General features: G+C 42.3%; 1 protein-coding gene across 13 annotated transcripts in view; it reads left to right on the forward strand.

The window, feature by feature from the left end:
• Positions 1-19,322, forward strand: part of LOC109890932 (forkhead box protein P1-B-like) — a 208,078-nt gene that overhangs the window by 85,365 nt on the left and 103,391 nt on the right. For all 13 annotated transcript variants that reach the window (XM_031824902.1, XM_031824900.1, XM_031824899.1 and 10 more), the window contains one exon: positions 6,537-6,603. The gene's annotated coding sequence lies outside the window, so the exon portion shown is untranslated. The remainder of the gene's footprint in view (positions 1-6,536; positions 6,604-19,322) is intronic.

Below are 19,322 nucleotides of genomic sequence, written 5' to 3' on the forward strand. Positions count from 1 at the left end.
TTTTGTTATGTTACAGCCTTATTCTAAAATGGATGACAGAAATAAAAATCCTCATCAATCTACACAATACCCCATAATAACAAAGCAAAAACAGGTTTTAGATTTTTTTAAATACCTTATAATACCTTATTTACATAAGTATTCAAACCTTTTGCTATGATACTCGAAATTGAACTCAGGTGCTTCCTGTTTACATTGACCATTCTTGAGATTTGAGATTTGGAAAGACACATGCCTGTCTATGTAAGGTTCCATAGTTGAATGTGCAGCTAAAACCAAGCCATGAGGTCGTCCGTAGAGCTCAGAGTCAGGGTTTTCTCAAGGCACAGATCTGGGGAAGGGTACCAAAACATTTCTGCAGCATTGAAGTTCCCCAAAAACACAGGGGCCTCCATCATTCTTAAATGGAAGAAGTTTGAAAATCACCAAGACTCTTCCTAGAGCTGGCCGCGGGGCCAAACTGAGCAATCGGTGGAAAAGAGCCTTGGTCAGGTAGGTGACCCATAACCCGGCGGTCACTCTGACAGAGCTGCAGAATTCCTCTGTGGTGATGGTTGTCCTTCTGGAAGGTTCTCCCATCTCTGCAGCACTCCACCAATCAGGCCTTTATGGTTGAGTGGCCAGACGGAGGCTGGCCACTTCAGTAAAAGGCACAAGACAGCGCGCTTGTAAGATGGAACACTTTGGCCTGAATGCCAAGCGTCACTTCTGGAGGAAACCTTGCACCATCCCTAGGGTGAAGCATGATGTTGGCAACATCATGCTGTGGGATTGTTTTTCAGCGGCAGGGACTGGGAGTCTATGGGAGAATTGGGGGACAGATGATGGAGCAAAGTACAGAGAGCCTTGATGATAACCTGCTCCAGAGCGCTTAGTACCTCAGCCTGGGGACCAAGGTTCACCTTCCAACAGGACAACAACCCTAAGCACACAGCGCAGGAGTGGCTTCGGGACAAGTCTCTGAATGTCTTTGTGGCCCAGCCAGAGCCCAACTTGAACCCGATCAAACATCTCTGGAGAGAACTGAAAATAGCTGTTCAGCGACGCTCTCCATTCAACCTGACAGTGCTTTGGAGGATATGCAGAGGAGAATGGTGTCATGCCTGCTCCCGCTTTCCCTCCCTGACGTTTGAGGGTGCCATGCTGCCCAGCACTACGCACTCCTGCCACCATCATTATGCACACCTGCTCCCCTTGTCACGAGCATCAGCGATTCATTGCACTAACCTGGACTCAATCACCTGTGTTATTTCCTCCCTTATATCTGTCTGTTCCCCAGCTCTGTTCCCCGCTTCAGCATTAATTTGTCATTTTGTTACCCAGTTCTGATGCTGTTCCTGTCCTGTTCCATGTCTGTGCTGTATTAAATATTCACTCTCTGTACCTGCTTCTCATCTCCAGCGTCGGTTCTTACAGAATGCTGAAGCCATCAAATGAAGCATTGGGGAGTGCTGGCTTTTTGGTCTTGGTGGTGACACCGATGGAACCAGGGTGGTGCCTCAGCTTGTTCGTCAGGCTTCCACACCCCAGCTGGCTCGAGAGGTTTCCTTGCCCCGTTTGTCTCGGCAGGCTCTCATCCCACGTCATGCCTCACACGGATCGTCAGGGTTTTACACCCCAGACAGATCATCATGCTCCCACATCTCAGCCAGTTCGCCAGGCTCCCACGTCCCAGCGGGATCATCTAGCTTCACGTCTCAACCGGATCGTCAGGCTCCCACGCCTCAGCCGCTTCGCCAGGCTTCTACACACCAGCCGGCTTGTCCAGCGCCCATGCCTCGGCCGGCCCGTCAGGCTCGCCCAGGTGGGACGCCGGGTGGCGCCCCTAGAGTGGGGCTTCTGTCACGCCTGCTCCCACTTTCCCTCCCTGGCGCTCGAGGGCGCCAGGCTGCCTAGGACTACGCACTCCTGCCACCATCATTACACACACATGCTTCCCTCGTCACGGGCATCAGCGATTCATTGCACTAACCTGGACTCAATCACATGTGTTATTTCATCCCCTGTAGCTGTCTGTTCCCCGCTTCAGCATTAATTTGTCATTTTGTTACCCAGTTCTGATGCTGTTCCTGTCCTGTTCCATGTCTGTGCTGTATTAAATATTCACTCTCTGTACCTGCTTCTCATCTCCAGCGTCGGTTCATACAAATGTGAGAAACTCCCCAAATACAGGTACCAAGCTTGTAGCGTCAATCCCAAGAAGACTCGAGGCTGTAATCACCGACAAAGGTGCTTCTACAAAGTAGAAGTAATAAATTTGCAAGCATTTAAAAAAAACAGGTTTGTTTTGTCATTATTGTGTGTAGATTGATTGGGGGGGAAAACGATCCATTTTAGAATAAAGCAGTAATGTAACAAAATGTGGAAAAAGTCAAGGGGTCTGAATACTTTCAGAATGCACTGTAGCTTTCGAGGTCTGCAATGACTGACATGACAAGAGGAAAACTGATGATGCACTACCCAATTTCGAAATGACACCTTGTGCATTTTTACTATTCAGAGCACATACAGTGGCTCTTTTGAGTATGCAAAAAAAAAAAATGAAAAATTGTAGTATGCGACAACCGAGTATACTTTAAATGCCCTGATGTCATATTCATTTTGGCTTTGACAACAGCTGATCAGTTACATATGGGGATGCGCTACCGAAATCAATGAATAGCGATAAAGAATGCAATCGCACATGACGCATTCTCAGTGTGTGAAAATAGAATAAGTTATAGTATGTGAATTTTCAAAAATTGAGTTTGGTTTAAATGCCAGGATGTTATACTCATTTGAGCTTTTCATCTATTAAAATTTGATGCTCAGTTTTCCACAATGTGTTGGAAAAGGTGGGATGGCTACAAGTGACAGGCCCTAGTTCTCTTCAAGTAGCCAAAGAACAAAACTAGGCTACTTAATTGGGAAGATTCTGCGGTGGTGTTCAAATGTAGTTTTTGTTCCCCTTTAAAATGATCACGAATATTGCATCGTAGGCTACATCTTTGAAAACAGAAGTCTATTATTATTATTATTATTATTATTATTCGTTTAAGTGAATTTCTGTTTTTTAATTGAAAAGTGTTTCTTGGCCTTTGTCAGAGCTTTTAAACTAAATAGTTGATTTGTGAATGTGTCTGCAACGGGGACTTGGGATGTGGCTGCGTTATTGATGTCATGTTAATCAGGCCTTTTGATTTCAACACATGGATTGTTTTAGTTTTGAAAGCTAGACTAACTATTTAATTCATGGATCAAGCCTTAGCAGTCATTCTGATCTCGTTCCCAATGATCAATGCTTTACTTTATTATGTTGTGGTTCTGAATTTACGATGCACCCGTCTGTCCATGTTTTTTTTGTGCAATAGCCTTTAGATTTGTACTAGGCTATGTCATTTAATTGATATATATGTTACAGTACTTTGGCTTCACTAACAAAATATGTTGAAATGGATCCAAATGACCTGTTTCTGTCTTCAGTCCTTTTTAATTAGGGTAGATGGGCTATATGGGCTAGGGTATAGGTAGAATGTGATAGTCTGCCTATTACCAGCCTGAGTAGGCCTATAACTCCATTAGGTTGAATGTGGTAGTCTACCTGTAACCAGCCTGAGTAGACCTACTTTATCAGAGTTTAGAGAAAGTAATCAAATTGGAAATAAGCTGTTATCAGGCTGGTTAATTAATTAATGCGATGCATGTCTTTAATGCAATGCATGTCTGTGCAATGCATGTCTGTTGTTTTTGGAAAGATCCACCCGCACTCAGCCAGTCAGTTGCGTTGCGGCCGTGGCATACTGCATACTTTTTACGAAACGCTATGTGCTAAATAGTATGCGACGATGAGTAAGTATGTAGTACGCTGGTATGGGTATTTGGACACAGCCAGTGACTAGGAAAATCTTCGGTACACACACCCTAAAAACAAACACTAATGTCCTGAATATAGATATCACTGACTCTGCACTGCCTATCCTGTTGGACACCCTCTTACTATCCTTCCTAAGCTCTTTATATACATCCACCACCCATTTACAGAGACCAATGTTAAACCAATCCAATGCTACGTTTTGTTTTCACATAATGGTGTTTAGTTCATGGTATGATAAATAGACCAATCTGTGCAGAATGATGCAGCTAGCGTCACTAAGTGATCGAAACGTGCTGGCTAGGCTGAAAGGACAGCGAGTGAGGAAACTCTGGCATGTCCTATTGACAGACAGCCATCGAGTTGGGCATCCATTAATATGGTAATGGCGTGTGAAAGTTCATTAACGACCCGCCACAAAAGTAGCCACAAATATCGTATTAAGCATGCTCAGAGTAATTAATGGAATAACTTTACTTTGTGGTAAATATTCATGGCCTCTTCTTTTCTGTCAGAATGGTGTGAAGAGAGTAGAGAGCTTGTCCATTAGAAGGGCTGAAGAGCCGTCCAGAGTGGATGTGGGGCCTTTTGTTCGGATTGGGTGCGTTTCAGTGGAGGGGTATTAATTCATATTTTGAACATGCGATCCTGCAACAAAGCCAGAGGCAGCATTGATAACATACCTAGAACATGAGAGCATATTATAGAGCATATTTTGAAGCAGTGACCTCTCGCTAAGGGGTTCCACTTCACAGTTCTGTCTTTGTTCACATTCAAAAACATAGTCACACCACTCAAATAGTCTGAACCAAGAAAAAAAAACATTCCAATGAGATTAAATACTGTGTATGTGTGCATACATCACAATCAAGTACAAGAATGTAGTTGAACATAAAGATGATGCTTATTTGTTGCTACAGCAAACTCCATTTAACACAACATACGCTGTAGGAACAGAATTGGCACATGCTTTTAAATCATAACAGTCTTTCTGTGTCTCTGTATCTCTGTCTTTCCAACAGATATGATAAGTCTTAGAACTCCCACGATGAACACTTTTGTTGTCCTTCTGTTTCTCCTCCAACAACATACATGTACCGAGCTGTCCGTTCAACATTTTGGCAGCAAGCGTTTTAAGATGCTCCTCCACTTTCTTTTGTCTTAGGAAGTTGTTGCGTTTTGATTCATGTTCTTAGCCGAGCCCTCTCGCTGAGCGGTAACATAACCCACCTGGGTGGGTAATCATCTCAACCAGGAGTTATTCTGTTCCCTCAAATCTCAATGGTGGAGTGTGTGATGGGCTCCACAAACCCAACTGGGCAGAGCAGCATGCGCTTGTTTATCCACACCCTCAGCTCTCGGCACCCCCACCGCTCTAAACGCTACTATTACAGCCGCGTGCAGTTTTAAATTGACACAATTATCTATTTAAGTGTTACAAGATGTGCATTATATTGCGGAGAAGGAGGGGGGGGGGGGGGAAGCACTGACACAGTTGCTATCGGAGTTATGTTTCCTTTTTTTTTTCTTTCTCCAATACACATTTTCTATCATTAAAGTGATGGCACATTTATCTAAATGGATGTTATGCATTGGGTAAACTCATTTAGTTCCCTGGGCCTTTTCAGGTGATAGGGATTAATGATGTTTAGTAGGTTGAAACTGAAAATATCTGTCATTTGTCACCACTTGCCATTGATTTACGATGTCATTGATGATATGTTAATTGGAGTGTAACGAATCAGAATAGTAAGAGAGTTGTATAAGAATAGTTCATTTTTAGATAAACACTTTAGACCTGCACAAACGCCTGGCCACAGCTTTGACTGCCAAATGTGAACTTCACAAAAGAACAGTGTCAGAGAGTTGGACTTTTTTTTCATATTTGGATATGCTTTAATGCTTTTATTCAAATGCTTCTGAGATATTGCCCATAGTCACTTTTCAGTTTACCATAAAAATACGATTGTATTTCTTTTTTGGGGGGGTTGAGTGCTCAGTATAGAGTGCACAGTGCATGCTGAACAGCTAGTGCGCTCCAGAATGTTCTATTATTCCAGTAAGTATATGACAGGTTGTGCTCTTCCACCAGGTGGAGTCATCTTTGACAACGGCAAGGAATATATATATATTTTTTAAATGGTCTTGCAAATAAATGGTTCATTTTCATTTAACATCCTCATTGTTCGCTTTATTGTCCTCCACAGCTACAGTATAGTGAACGACTGTACTTACGGTATCCACCAGATGGAAATGTACAGATGTGGTAGACAATGAGCCTAGGATGGCTACGTGTGACTTGTAGCCTTCTGTTTGATGCTGATGGTTACACAGAAGGTAGACTCTATACATTTTACAACCACTCTGAGAAGAGTCTGAAGATTTGTGACACCATTAAAAGGAAAGACAAACAAAAACAGCTGGATGGAAAGACAAAACATTCGACTTCTTTATAATTACCCAGGAAAAGTGTTATACCTGTTATTTGTGTAATTGTGATCAATCCTGATCATTAGTAATAGAAACAGTTGAGTGGCCTCATACAGCAAACTGTACTAATAAACATTGATTTTGTCTGTTTATTTTTCAGCCATTTTATTTGTGGGGATTGCTGATGACAAATGCAGTAGTTAGTGGCAGTGATTATTCAATAACAACCTCTAATTTCCATGTCCTCTTTCTTCAGGGCAAGGAGGCTGAAGTCACTACGCTGGAACTGAAGATTGCTTTAAACAAGCAAGTCCTTCTAGAAGGTAAACACACAATTATTCATTAGATTCCAAACTCAATGTTGAGGGTGAGTGTTGTATCAGATTGGCTTAATAAATAACCTGCTGCAGTCTGGTTGCCTTGTTTGCACATTTGGTGAAACAAAAACCTTGCTCTGAAGGTTCACTGTCAAACATTTGAAAATCTACATGGTGACTAAGTGTTGACATCTCTCATCACGATCATGCTACGATGTATCTATGCATGACTTATTTTAGTTGATGTTATACAGTACAGTTTGTTATGTAAGCAGAAGATGAGGTCTGTAGTGTGTAGTAGACTTGTAGAGAGATCAGATACGGTATATCTTAGAGTGCAAATACAGGTAGGTACATATCTGAGTCGTTCATGTTTATGGACTCACCAAAGGGCATTTGACTGAAAAGCAGTTATTGGCATGGAATTTCTATGTTTCCCCTCTACTGTCTCTCAGTCATGATATAGTATATCACAGTTCCTTGTGAGAAATAGTAGATTAATACATGGTTACATATCTACTGATTATTTAGCCAGGTGACCTTGTGTACCTTTTGAAAGCTTCCCTTTCATGGATCTCTTGGTGGATCAGTGTGATGTGTGTGTGCTCCTCACAACCCTGTCCATATCTCAACGTGTTGTGGCCCCAGGATGTGAGCAGGGAGGCTGGAGTGATCCAGTGGGGCGAGGATGGGAATGTTAACACATCAGGAGCTCTGGGTTTCAGAGGAGCAGCGTGTCTGTGTTCTGTCTCTCACCGCCCAACAGACAGCGATGGGTTTTACCATCCCAGCCCTTCAGCTCACAGCTAAAAGGGAGGGGCACAAACCCAGGTTTAGTCCTATAGACTGTTAACAGGGAGATGCCAGCCTACTTCCATAATATTATGTCGTGGCTAACCGCCATAGGCCAACACTACATAGAATTCAGTGGTCTTAACTGTAAGTCCCACAGTGTGTAAAGTTGTGACAATCAGCTTGAAGTCTTATTGTATTTGTGGAAATTGAGAGACAACAAAATTATTTGGAAGGGAAATAGGTTCACCAACAATCGAATATGTTCCTGTGGTAAGTTCAGATGGACTCCACATGTATAGAGTCAATTTCACGCCTTAAGTTTTGAATTAATAATAAAACATATGATAAAACCTTTCACTACGGCTGGCAGTGACTAGCTACAGGCATGCAGTCTTGCATTTCATTCTTTTTGGCTAGCTATTCAGCCAGCCAACTAAGCTAACGTACCTCAGAATTGTCACGGGTCAATAATGAACAGATATTGGAAGCGTATCTATCTAATACATTTCATGACAAACCATGCAACTAGATAGGTAAACATATTAGTTAAATGGGTAGAAATAGAATAGAAAAAAAGCTACCCTCCCCTGTCTATCCTGCTCAGTGATTGGGTTAGGTTGAACCGTCACTTCAAAACTGGTGGACCAATGGAGATGCATTATCTACACCTCCCTCTAAACCCCACCTTCACAATTTTTTGGGTGCCAAAAGCGTAAGCAAAGAAACCGAAGACGAAAGCAAAGATCAGAGTAACCTAACCAAATGTAGTAACTGCAGGCAAGAGCGTAGGCTAAATGGATTCGATAGGGTTGGTTTTTGGAAAAGTTTTGCTCACACTTAATTTTTTTTTGCTTTTGATATCATTCTTTATATTTACAATTCAAAAATGTATGCATTCAATTATTTTGTTTGAGCTCAACATCCATTATTTCACGTTTCCACGAAAATATCATTTTTACATTTGAAACTTTCTTTTTCATATTTACGATTTATTTGACTTTGAATTCAATTCTAAAGGCATGAAATTGACCCCATACACATGACATAACTCTTTAATTTTAGTATTTAAATAAGGTTGTGCGTTTCTCACGATCAGAGGAGGAAGTGAGTGTTGTGTTTGCCATGCCTCCTCCCAGAGGAGACTGGTGGGAGGAGCTATAGGAAGACAGGCTCACTGAAAGACTGGAATCGAATTAATGGAACCGTATCAAACACATCAAACATTTGGAAACCACATGTTTGACTCCATTGATTCCACTCCAGCCATTGCAATGAGCCCGTCCTCCTATATCTCCTCCCACCAGCCTCCTCTGCTATCACCCCAGAGTGCTAAACAGCCGTATACCCCTATTTGTTCGAGTTCAGCCAATCACTTCTCCATTTGGAAAGAGATCCTCGGACCAAAGGGGTATTTATCTTGACTGCATTCTCTGCTCAGTGTTCTGAAGCAGGTCCTCTCCAGGCCCACAGCACAACTGCTTTCTCCAGATGTAAGATCAGGACTGAAATCTTTCAAATGATTTAGTAATTCATGTTAATATGCCAAAACCAGCCTAATTATTGACACAACTTTCCAATGCGACTTTGTGGCAGTTTATAGGATTAACATGCTTCAGTCTTTAAAGCCGTTTTGAAGTGCAATGTAGTTGAAAATGGAAAAGATACTCTTATTATTTTGGGATTGAGAAACTGTGTGTGTGTGTGTGTGTGTGTGTGTGTGTGTGTTTGTCAGTGCTCATGTATGTAGGTCTGCACATGCTTGTCATTTCTTTATTCGTTTAAGGATTAGGAATCAAAAGCAGTCTGACAGAGGAGTTGACAACAGTAAGGATGACTCTTGACCAGATAGTTCAGTTATCACTATGCCGAATGGTGTTCAGGTTCAGAGCATGCAGGTCTTAGTTTCTCTGCCTGTTTCCACGTGTTGGTGGTGCTGAAGTCAACAGACGACGATGCTCTATTACAAGATGAAGTTCTCCCTCAGAAGATCTGTGTATGTTTCTGTTTCGATGCCTTTTTGAAATGTTCTTGTTTCAGTTTGAGCTTCATTTGAAGAACATGTCATTACAAACAGTTGGCTGCTTACATTACCCGCCACGCTGCTGTGGTTTTGAACGCTTCTGAAGATCAAGTTACTTTTCTAATCTGCTGCTTTTTATAGGAGTATTATTAGGAAAAAATAAGACAATTCACTACCAAAGAAAGGGTCGCATGTGGAATGTTGCATGTTGGGAAGAAGACAGCTCACGTAGTAGTTCTCTTGACTGTATGTATAAAAAGTCATTTAATTTCTTTATATCAGCATCAAGCTGAAAAAATTGCCATGTATTATAGGGTTGGCAAGCTTCTAATTCTGTGGCATTTACAGCTGGCTGTGTTTCCATGCATTTATAACACTTTGATTCTTAAGAGTTCCTTTAATCGCTTTTGCCCTGCTCCGAACATAATAAACAACTCGCTGTTGCTAAAGTGCCACATGGGGGAGATTGCTAACAAGAAAGTTAAACGTTTCTGCCACAAGCAGTTTTGTCACTGTGTTTTTCATGCTCTCTAACTACTGTAATCTACTCTCTCAGTGCGTGGCTGCAGTACAGTGGTTAAAAACGGCGACAGGCAAAATAGCTGCGAGGCTTCTCTAGTCGACTGTCTAGCTGTATGAAAGTGAATTGTTGTCATTGATGGGTCGAAAAAACATTACAATGGAGACCAACATAAAAAAGCAATACTGGGTTTTATTTTGACCTGTGTATCTAGATGACAGGATATCCCAGAGCCTACTAAACACCCACCTGCCCTCTGTCTTCTCTCTATCCCCAGTCACAGCACAGCAGCTCTTATCAGAATGGACTCTGGGAGATATCCGAGCTCATTTTTGTCCGGCTAAACGGGTTGCACTGGTAAATGTATGCTGTATTCAGAATACAACATGTCATAGTGAATAGAGCCGTATTATTTTCTCTTGCGTCTCCTACACTTATACCTCTTGTAAAGTAGAAAGAATTGTACTGATCGTGTTATCTTAGATGTGTTATCTTGAAGCTACTTAAAATAAATACCTTTTTAGGGGGAAATGTTTGGCAAGTTTCAATCTATTTTTCTATCAGCAGCACACAGACATACTTGTTTCTTTTTGTGGTTTGGGACATATTGATGTGTAAAATCGGCTCTTTCTGGGAGATTGAAGACCTTTTATGATGTCAGGCTGCTATCAGGTACAGACGTGTAACGTGACAGAGTCTCCGTGTGAGATCAACTGCGGCGACAGTAGTAAGCAAATTCCACCCGCAGATGAGTAGTTTTACAGGGAAACGAAAAGAAAATCAAAAAAGTGAGTGTAAAATCTCCAAAAGATTTTGGCCTGCTCCTTCCACCTTGAAAAATTTGAAATTGAATGAATCAGTTTGATTGATTTTAAGTCTTAAATGTTCAGGCAAATTATGACCTATAACTTTTTGAGAGGGTCCAGGCCAGCAACACCCATATTGATATTACCATATTCAAGAAATGGTGTATCCTCTGATATAGATACAGCTGTTGAGAGGGCTGATTAAAGCAGATACTTTTTCCCAGTTATATCAAATTCATATTTTCTGACTTGTTCTACGCATACTATGGAGAATTTTGGAAGCTATTTGGGAGCTATTTCTGGGCTTTGCAATTAGGCTTAGTTTTATGGGAACGGAGTGCAGAGAAAATAATAACTCTGTAGCGAAGAAAATTTCAAAAAGTGCCTATGTTGAGTTGATAATCTTGGTTCTTATTTGGACATTTTTGACATTGCTGAATTCACTTCATGGTCAATATCACTTTGGCAGTCCTTCGGGCTCTCCATTTATTTGAGAAAACAAATCCCTTTTACGGATAAAGCACCTGGTGTGGCTACTTAATGGAATGGCTTTAGAGTTATGTAAATAAACAGCTTGCATTTTCGGTGTGAGATTAAGAGGACTGGGAAGGCTGCTAGAGAGCGTGAGTATGGAGGGAGAGATAACTAAACAAATAAAGTTGACACATGGAATACGTTTTTTTTGGGGGGTGGGGGCACTCAATGTATGGCGTTCTAGTTTGATGTTACCTTTTGGTTGCTAGGGCTTGGTGAACTGTTAGGTTGTCTAGACTCTTTCAACAGCCACAATGTTTTAGAAAGGCCCATGAGTCTGAGACGCAAGACTTGGGTTGGCTGGGTTTGGGTATTGGTTACAACCAATGAGTTGTATTAAGGGGAGTTAGATTTGTACAGTTTAACACTAGAGTAACTTGGCCCCTGTTGAGGTAGCAGTGGGTAACCATTAATGGATTGAGGATGTAGCCATGTCTTCTGTTTAACCTTGAGAAGATAACCAGAACCATGACAGGGAGTGAAAGGAGAGGAGAACAAGTGACCACTGAAACAAAGTAGTATGAGTGTTATATTACATTCAAATAGCTCCTCATGCTGTTTAGATTAGTGAGAAATGGAACCCTCTGACCCAAACATATCAAATAATATCCTTTTTAGTTTATTCAGCTGCAAGTTTGCCAAACTGCTCTAATTCACGTCATACATCGTTGCCAATTAAGTTCTCCTCTTGTTCCCCTTGTTGGATTGGCAAATAAATTAGAATGTTAAAATATTTAAAACGTTGAATTAAAATTAGACAGTTAAACGACGCACACGAAGCGGAACACTTTTTTGAGAGGGAGTGGAAAGCTTTTTCATTCAAAATTGGAGTTTATTTAGTGCAATCCAACAAGAAAGTCAGAGGCATTTTTAAACAAATATTTATTTACTGGGCTTTTGCACCGGTTTCAGTCTTGGCTCGTACATTGTTTTCATAGACAAAGTCTCCTTGGCCTAGGAGAAAAAAGTACAGGGCCGTATAGAGCCCTGAAAACAGGACTGACAAACACCATTAGCTGAAAAATTTCCATCTCATTGCAACTATGTTTTTGTTGACTTTACCGTACACGTCCTAATATGGTTACCTCCCTGTTAAAGCAGCCCAGCACAGAGCCGAGGGGCCCTCGCAGGGAGACGCTTTTAACTGCCACTTAGACAATAAGAAACAAATGTCACAGCTCGGCAAAAAGGCCCAGCTTTCACAGCCTTACAATACTCAACCTTCCATGGTGCTTGGCTCAGGCTGCTGTGTGATATTTATCCACTCTCCCATGTTACCTGTTGCTGTGCCCTCTCACTATATCCCCGCCAGCCTGCCTCCCCTACTCTCTCTTGTGCTTGCCGTCTCTGTCTCTGTCTCTGTCTCTGTCTCTGTCTCTGTCTCTGTCTCTGTCTCTCTCTCTGTCTCTCTCTCTGTCTCTCTCTCTCTCTCTCCATCTTTCTATCCATCTCTGTCTCTCTCTCTCTCTCCATCTTTCTATCCATCTCTGTCACTGTCTCTGTGTTAGCTGTTGACTGATCTATCTCTGTTTGCCTTGTTTAGTTATTTATCAGGGGGAATAAGATTGATGTGTTTAGAGTGGCTGTTGTCTCTGCCGCAGAGCACAGGCCAGTTCAGCTGCAGGTCATGCCCTGCCCAGGCCCCGGCCCCTATCTGATCTGCTCCCTCAGCCCGGGTGTTTGAGCTGGAGGCAGCATCTTACTGACACCATCTTACTGACACTTATTCTTATTCACTCTGATGAGATCCCCTCAGTCCACATATGGTTTGAGTCCTGAGGTACAACAACACATCTTTATTCTTGTTTAGAGTGTTTTTCTCGTCTATAGACTGAAGATAGATAGTCTTGGCTGTGAGCTGTGTTGAATGTATCGAACTGTCAATGGTTCTGTCACAATAGGCTTTAACTGATACCTGTCGCTCAGCTCCCCTAGAGGACATTGAGAATCCTTTCATTCATTTTATATGTAACATCGCTCTACTCAGTCTTCCCAGACCTGTACCCTGTAGGTAGTATTACCATATTCCATTGGTGGATTAGGTGGTAGGTTAAACTAGCCTATGATTTCAGATGCATTTCTTTCTTTTCCCTGGTTGGTTAAAGATGTTGGCAGCCTCACCTCAATCCTAAAATCCTCACGTTTATGATATTTGCCCAGCATGATCTGTGCCCATGGATGAATGGGAAGATGGGACATGTGGAATGTTGAAGGTCAGTGTCCATGATTCACACAGGGATAGAGCGTAAGAATCCTTGTGAAAATACTTGGGCCGGGATCAAACAGATGTTATGTGATATATTCTTAACATTGACCTTTAAATGCATTTCTCTCTTTTTAGTAGCTTGTTCCATATGTTTAGGAAGACCAAAGTGGAGTGAGCCTTTAAAATACATTTAATTCAAATGGCAAGTAATTTTAAATATATATATATATCTTTTTATGTGTCTATAAATTTTGGGGGTTTGTAAGCGGCAAAGTAATAGGTTTCAGAATCATTACATAACTTGTTTGAAAGTTGCTATGTCTGCACATGTGTTTAAACACAGTTTTCTAAATGAAATGAAACAATGTTATTTCAAGATGTAAACCATAACCACCTGGTCTCAATTATTAAGGTAGTGGGTTGTAGCATCAATGTCCTGGTAACTAGCTGTGTTTCTACCTCACAGCATGTGAGCGAGGCGGCAGGTAGCCTAGTGGTTAGAGCATTGGGCCAGTAACCGAAAGGTTGCTGGATCGAATCCCTGGGCTGACGAGGGAAAAATCTGTCGTTCTGCCCCTGAACAAGGCAGTTAACACACTGTTCCCCGGTAGGCCGCCAATGTAAATAAGAAGTTGTTCTTAACTGACTTGCCTAGTTAAATAAAGGTTACATGTGAATATGTTTGATAGTTCAGTGTTAATAATAATTAGTGAGTGATTGGTCCAGTATTGTGATCAGTGGGAGATCAGAGCCGTATGGAGAGGCTTGGTATAGAATGTGTAATACCCAGTGAATAGGCTGTTATCAATAAAATGTCACAATACGTTGCAGAGCGTTCAATTAGACTGCTGGGGCCAAGGAGACCCCCAGCTCCGCTAAAACCATTGGCCGTTTTCAAGGGATTGTTAAATAAATGTGCAACAATTTGGTTTCAATATTATCTTACCTCTTGAACTACACAGTTCAGATTATTCCACATTCAGCTCTATCATCAGTTATACAGCATGTATCTGCTTGCTTTTCATGATCAGTAAACATCAATTGATCATGTATTTTCAGATATGTGAGGACAGGTGGCCTATCCATTTGGCATGTAGCTAGCTTGCTTGCTAAGCAAACAAAATGTGTCATTTGGCTTGCTTCATCAGAGATTAGGCTTTTGGAAAGAGCTTGACATCGGCAAGGCCTCGGTCCTGGTAAAGTAGTCAGTGTGACAACTGTCATCACCGCTATAGATGGCAAGCAAATATAGCCACCCAAGTGAATTCCCTGAAAGTTTGTATCTAGCTATATTGACATGATCTGTTGTTAGCTACTGTAGCTAGCCAATTTGATGTGGTCCATTAATCAATGTAGCCATTATGTCTGTCAGCAGCGATCGTGATAAACACTCTTAAAAACAGTGTTGAAAAGGGGATAACGTTGAAAAGGGGGTCATGTTGAAAAGGGGATAACGTTGGCTAACTTCGCTAGGTAAGCCTATGTTGGTTGGAGAGAAAAAAGTACATTTAGGTCTACTTACCACTGTTTAGCCAACTGTATAAAGTCTCTCCCGGTAGCTTGCAACGTATACATTCTCAGCTAACCGTAGGCTACATCGACAAATGTGTCCTTCTGCTGCTTGAATGGCAGATTCCACAAAGGATGGGAAATGAACCTAAACCACTCATACTTGTCTGGTATCGTTCACTTGTATTTTATAACACTCAGATATTCAATTAATAGTAGCCACTATTCAGAGATATCGTGAGGCTACCCTACGTATCTGAAATGACGTGATCAAATGATGTTTTCTGATCATGAAAAGCGCGCAGTTACTTGCTGTATAACTCGGATGATAGAGATGCATGTGTGCAATTGTTTTGCATTGAATCTGACATGCTCTTCAAGTGGGGATGCAACCAAATTACAACCAAATATTTAACATTTAATTAGCAATTGCTTCGAAACGGCAAAAGGTTGTCAATGGTTTTAGCAGTGCCTCCTTTGCCCCCCAGCAGGCAAATCCCCATCAGATTGATGTCATTTTGGTTTTTAAGTTTGGTATTTGAAGTATTCTGCGTAACAATATTTTTTCAAAATGTCTGTTTATAAAACATTTGTATTTCTAGTTTTCTAAAAACATTTGGTGGGGGGAAATAAAGCCTGCCCTATCTGATGCTAATGAACTTTGTGAGGAGGTTGTTTGCTGACTTCAAGGTCAGTTTCTGAGAATGGCTGCACGTTTTGTTGTAAACATATTTACAGCCAAAGATGTGTAAACATTGTATACAGGTGGAGAGGCAATACTGGTAGATTTTTTTTTCGTAATGACCTTTCCCCTCCTGATGTGTGCTAAAAGGCAGCATGTGTGTGTGTTAACTTGTATTTGTGTTACAGTGAGTGCACTAGCAAAAAAAATGTACCACAAAGCGTAATGATGTGCCTGCTCTCAATAGGGAGGGAGGGAGGGAGGGAGGGAGGGAGAGAGGGAGAGAGGGAGAGAGGGAATAGTTGGGGTATTAAATATGAATTAATGGAATGTTGCGCAGGCACATCTCTGGGTGTAGTGTTGAAAAATAAAATGTATGTTGCCGGCTACCCACTGTGAAGGTGCATTTGGACTTAGTATCCTTTAATTAGAAGTGAGATATTAGCATTTCATAGGGCTTTACGCTGGGCGAGGGAATGGCCGGCCTGGCCGCCGAGCCTTCATTAGCCAGCCGCTCTGCATGTGATGAGCGGCGTCATTAGCTGATGGAGTGGATTTGCCCTAGCTGTACCTTGAAAGGCACATCATTTACATACGTTCAAGGAATAAGGCCTTTCATGGATTCCTCAATGAATAAAATAAAATGCCACTTCTTAAAATGTTCAAGAATCAGTTTCTGATAGTGTACACCACTAGCCAGCTACTTCTTTTGTTGGATGGATGGAGTAAGGCAAAAGGGGACAAAAGAGGGAAGAAATACTGGCAAAGAGAGCTGAGATTGACTTATGTTTGAAACTTAAGGCATCGGAATTCACTTTGCGAGTCGTGTAGTGTGTCATAAATTCTGAATTAAATCAATAATGTGGGGACGTGAAAGTATAAAATCTTTGGATCAAACAGGAGAAATATGACATGCAGACTGCCTTTTGCCTCCAGACATGGGCACATAAATAAGATGTGCATGATTTGTCAGAGGAAGTGCTAGGCGTCACTCAGTGGGGGCTGGGCTGGGAGATTGAGGTGTTAATATCACCATGTTTATCAGAGGGAAAGCAGGAGAGACAATGGTTAAACTTGTGCGTGTGTGTGTGTGTGCCAGACACACACACACACACACACACACACACACACACACACACACACACACACACACACACACACACACACACACACACACACACACACACACACACACACAGTGATAGTGAATACCATTCTCTGAATCAGCCGTGGAGTGATCAATAAAATACTAATGAGCTCCTGAAGTGGCAAGTGTGGGAAATTGCATCTTTGATCACACAGGGTTTGGGAAATGTAACCTGAGTGTGGAGCCAACCAGGTAAGAACTCCCAGTGCCACCCCTCCACATCACTCCCATCCGCCCCTGCACTCCCTGCCCGACACACAGACCTGTCGCCTGGGAAGGATCTTCCTCATCTTCTCCAAAACACATATTTGTTTTGGATGTTTTCATTGAGAGTCTACACGGTGATTACAGCTGTTCATTAACAAAATTGGGTATTTGTTTTAAACTTTAACCAATCACTTTGATATGCTAATTACGGTGTAATTTCATTTGAGCCCCGTAATGATGATGCTGTTATTAAGGACATAAATGATGCAGTTAAGCTGAGAGTAATCTCATTTGCATACTGTTCATGCCAGTAAATTAAGCCCTTTCCTGCACTGCTTCAGGTTTAATTTTCCACTCCTTTTCACACAGCAGCAGCAGTATCTCTCAGCCCCGTGCCTAATATGCAGGCCAGCCTTTTTGATGTGGAGGGAGACAGAGACGCTTCCTCACACTAAATCTAGTCACAATATGTAACACATAACAGAACTCATTACTGTGTGTCTTTAAGAAGTTGGGATTAATAAGACGAGGTACTTTTTACTCTTTATAGTCACACACAAATACACTTCTCAAAAAAGTAAAGGGAACACTTAAACAACACAATGTAACTCCAAGACAATCACACTCTGTGAACTGTCCACTTAGGAAGCAACACTGATTGACAATAAATTTCACATGCTGTTGTGCAAATGGAATAGACAACAGGTGGAAATTCTAGGCAATTAGCGTGGTTCTGCAGGTGGTAACCACAGACCACTTCTCAGTTCCTATGCTTCCTGGCTGATGTTTTGGTCACTTTTGAATGCTGGTGGTGCTTTCACTCTAGTGGTAGCATGAGACGGAGTCTACAACCCACACAAGTGGCTCAGGTAGTGCAGCTCATCCAGGATGGCACATCAATGCGAGCTGTGGCAAGAAGGTTTGCTGTGTCTGTCAGCGTAGTGTCCAGAGCATGGAGGCACTACCAGGAGACAGGCCAGTACATCAGGAGACGTGGAGGAGGCCGTAGGAGGGTAACAACCCAGCAGCAGGACCGCTACCTCCGCCTTTGTGCAAGGAGGAGCAGGAGGAGCACTGCCAGAGCCCTGCAAAATGACCTCCAGCAGGCCACAAATGTGCATGTGTCTGCTAAAACGGTCAGAAACAGACTCCATGAGGGTGGTATGAGGGCCCGACGTCCACAGGTGAGGGTTGTGCTTACAGCCCAACACCGTGCAGGATGTTTGGCATTTGCCAGAAAACACCAAGATGAGCAAATTCGCCACTGGCACCCTGTGCTCTTCACAGATGAAAGCAGGTTCACACTGAGCACGTGACAGACGTGACAGAGTCTGGAGACGCCGTGGAGAACGTTCTGCTGCCTGCAACATCCTCCAGCATGACCGGGTTTGGAGGTGGGTCAGTCATGGTGTGGGGTGGCATTTCTTTGGGGGGCCGCACAGCCCTCCATGTGCTCGCCAGAGGTAGCCTACCTGCCATTAGGTACCGAGACGAGATCCTCAGACCCCTTGTGAGACCATATGCTGGTGCAGTTGGCCCTGGGTTCCTCCTAATGAAAGACAATGCTAGACCTCATGTGGCTGGAGTGTGTCAGCAGTTCCAGCAAGAGGAAGGCATTGATGCTATGGACTGGCCCGCCCGTCCCCAGACCTGAATCCAATTGAGCACTTTTGGGACATCATTTCTCGCTCCATCCACCAACGCCACGTTGCACCACAGACTGTCCAGGAGATGGCGGATGCTTTAGTCCAGGTCTGGGAGGAGATCCCTCAGGAGACCATCCGCCACCTCATCAGGAGCATGCACAGGCGTTGTAGGGAGGTCATGGAGGTCATTTAGACTTGTTTTAAGGACATTACATCAAAGTTGGATCAGCCTGTAGTGTGGTTTTCCACTTTAATTTTGAGTGTGACTCCAAATTCAGACCTCCATGGGTTGATAAATTTGATTTCCGTTGATAATTTTTGTGTGATTTTGTTGTCAGCACATTCAACTATGTAAAGAAAAAAGTATTTAACAAGAATATTTCATTCATTCAGATCTAGGATGTGTTATTTTAGTGTTCCCTTTATTTTTTTGAGCAGTGTATATCTGTGCCCCTTCCCTTGTACCCCATGTTCATGTTTTTGGCATGTTTCATCCCCCACCTGAAAAACATTACAAGCATTACAAACTGTAAAGCTATAATGATGTCCCGAGAATCAGCTGAGCCTACAGTCGTATTGGTTGGCTTTCCAGTTACATGTTGATCATACAGTAGATCTCTTCAAAGGGTTGATTGTATCTTGATATTCTTCAT

This window comes from Oncorhynchus kisutch, linkage group LG5 (genome assembly GCF_002021735.2).
Source record: "Oncorhynchus kisutch isolate 150728-3 linkage group LG5, Okis_V2, whole genome shotgun sequence".
Classification (NCBI taxonomy): Eukaryota; Metazoa; Chordata; class Actinopteri; order Salmoniformes; family Salmonidae; genus Oncorhynchus; species Oncorhynchus kisutch.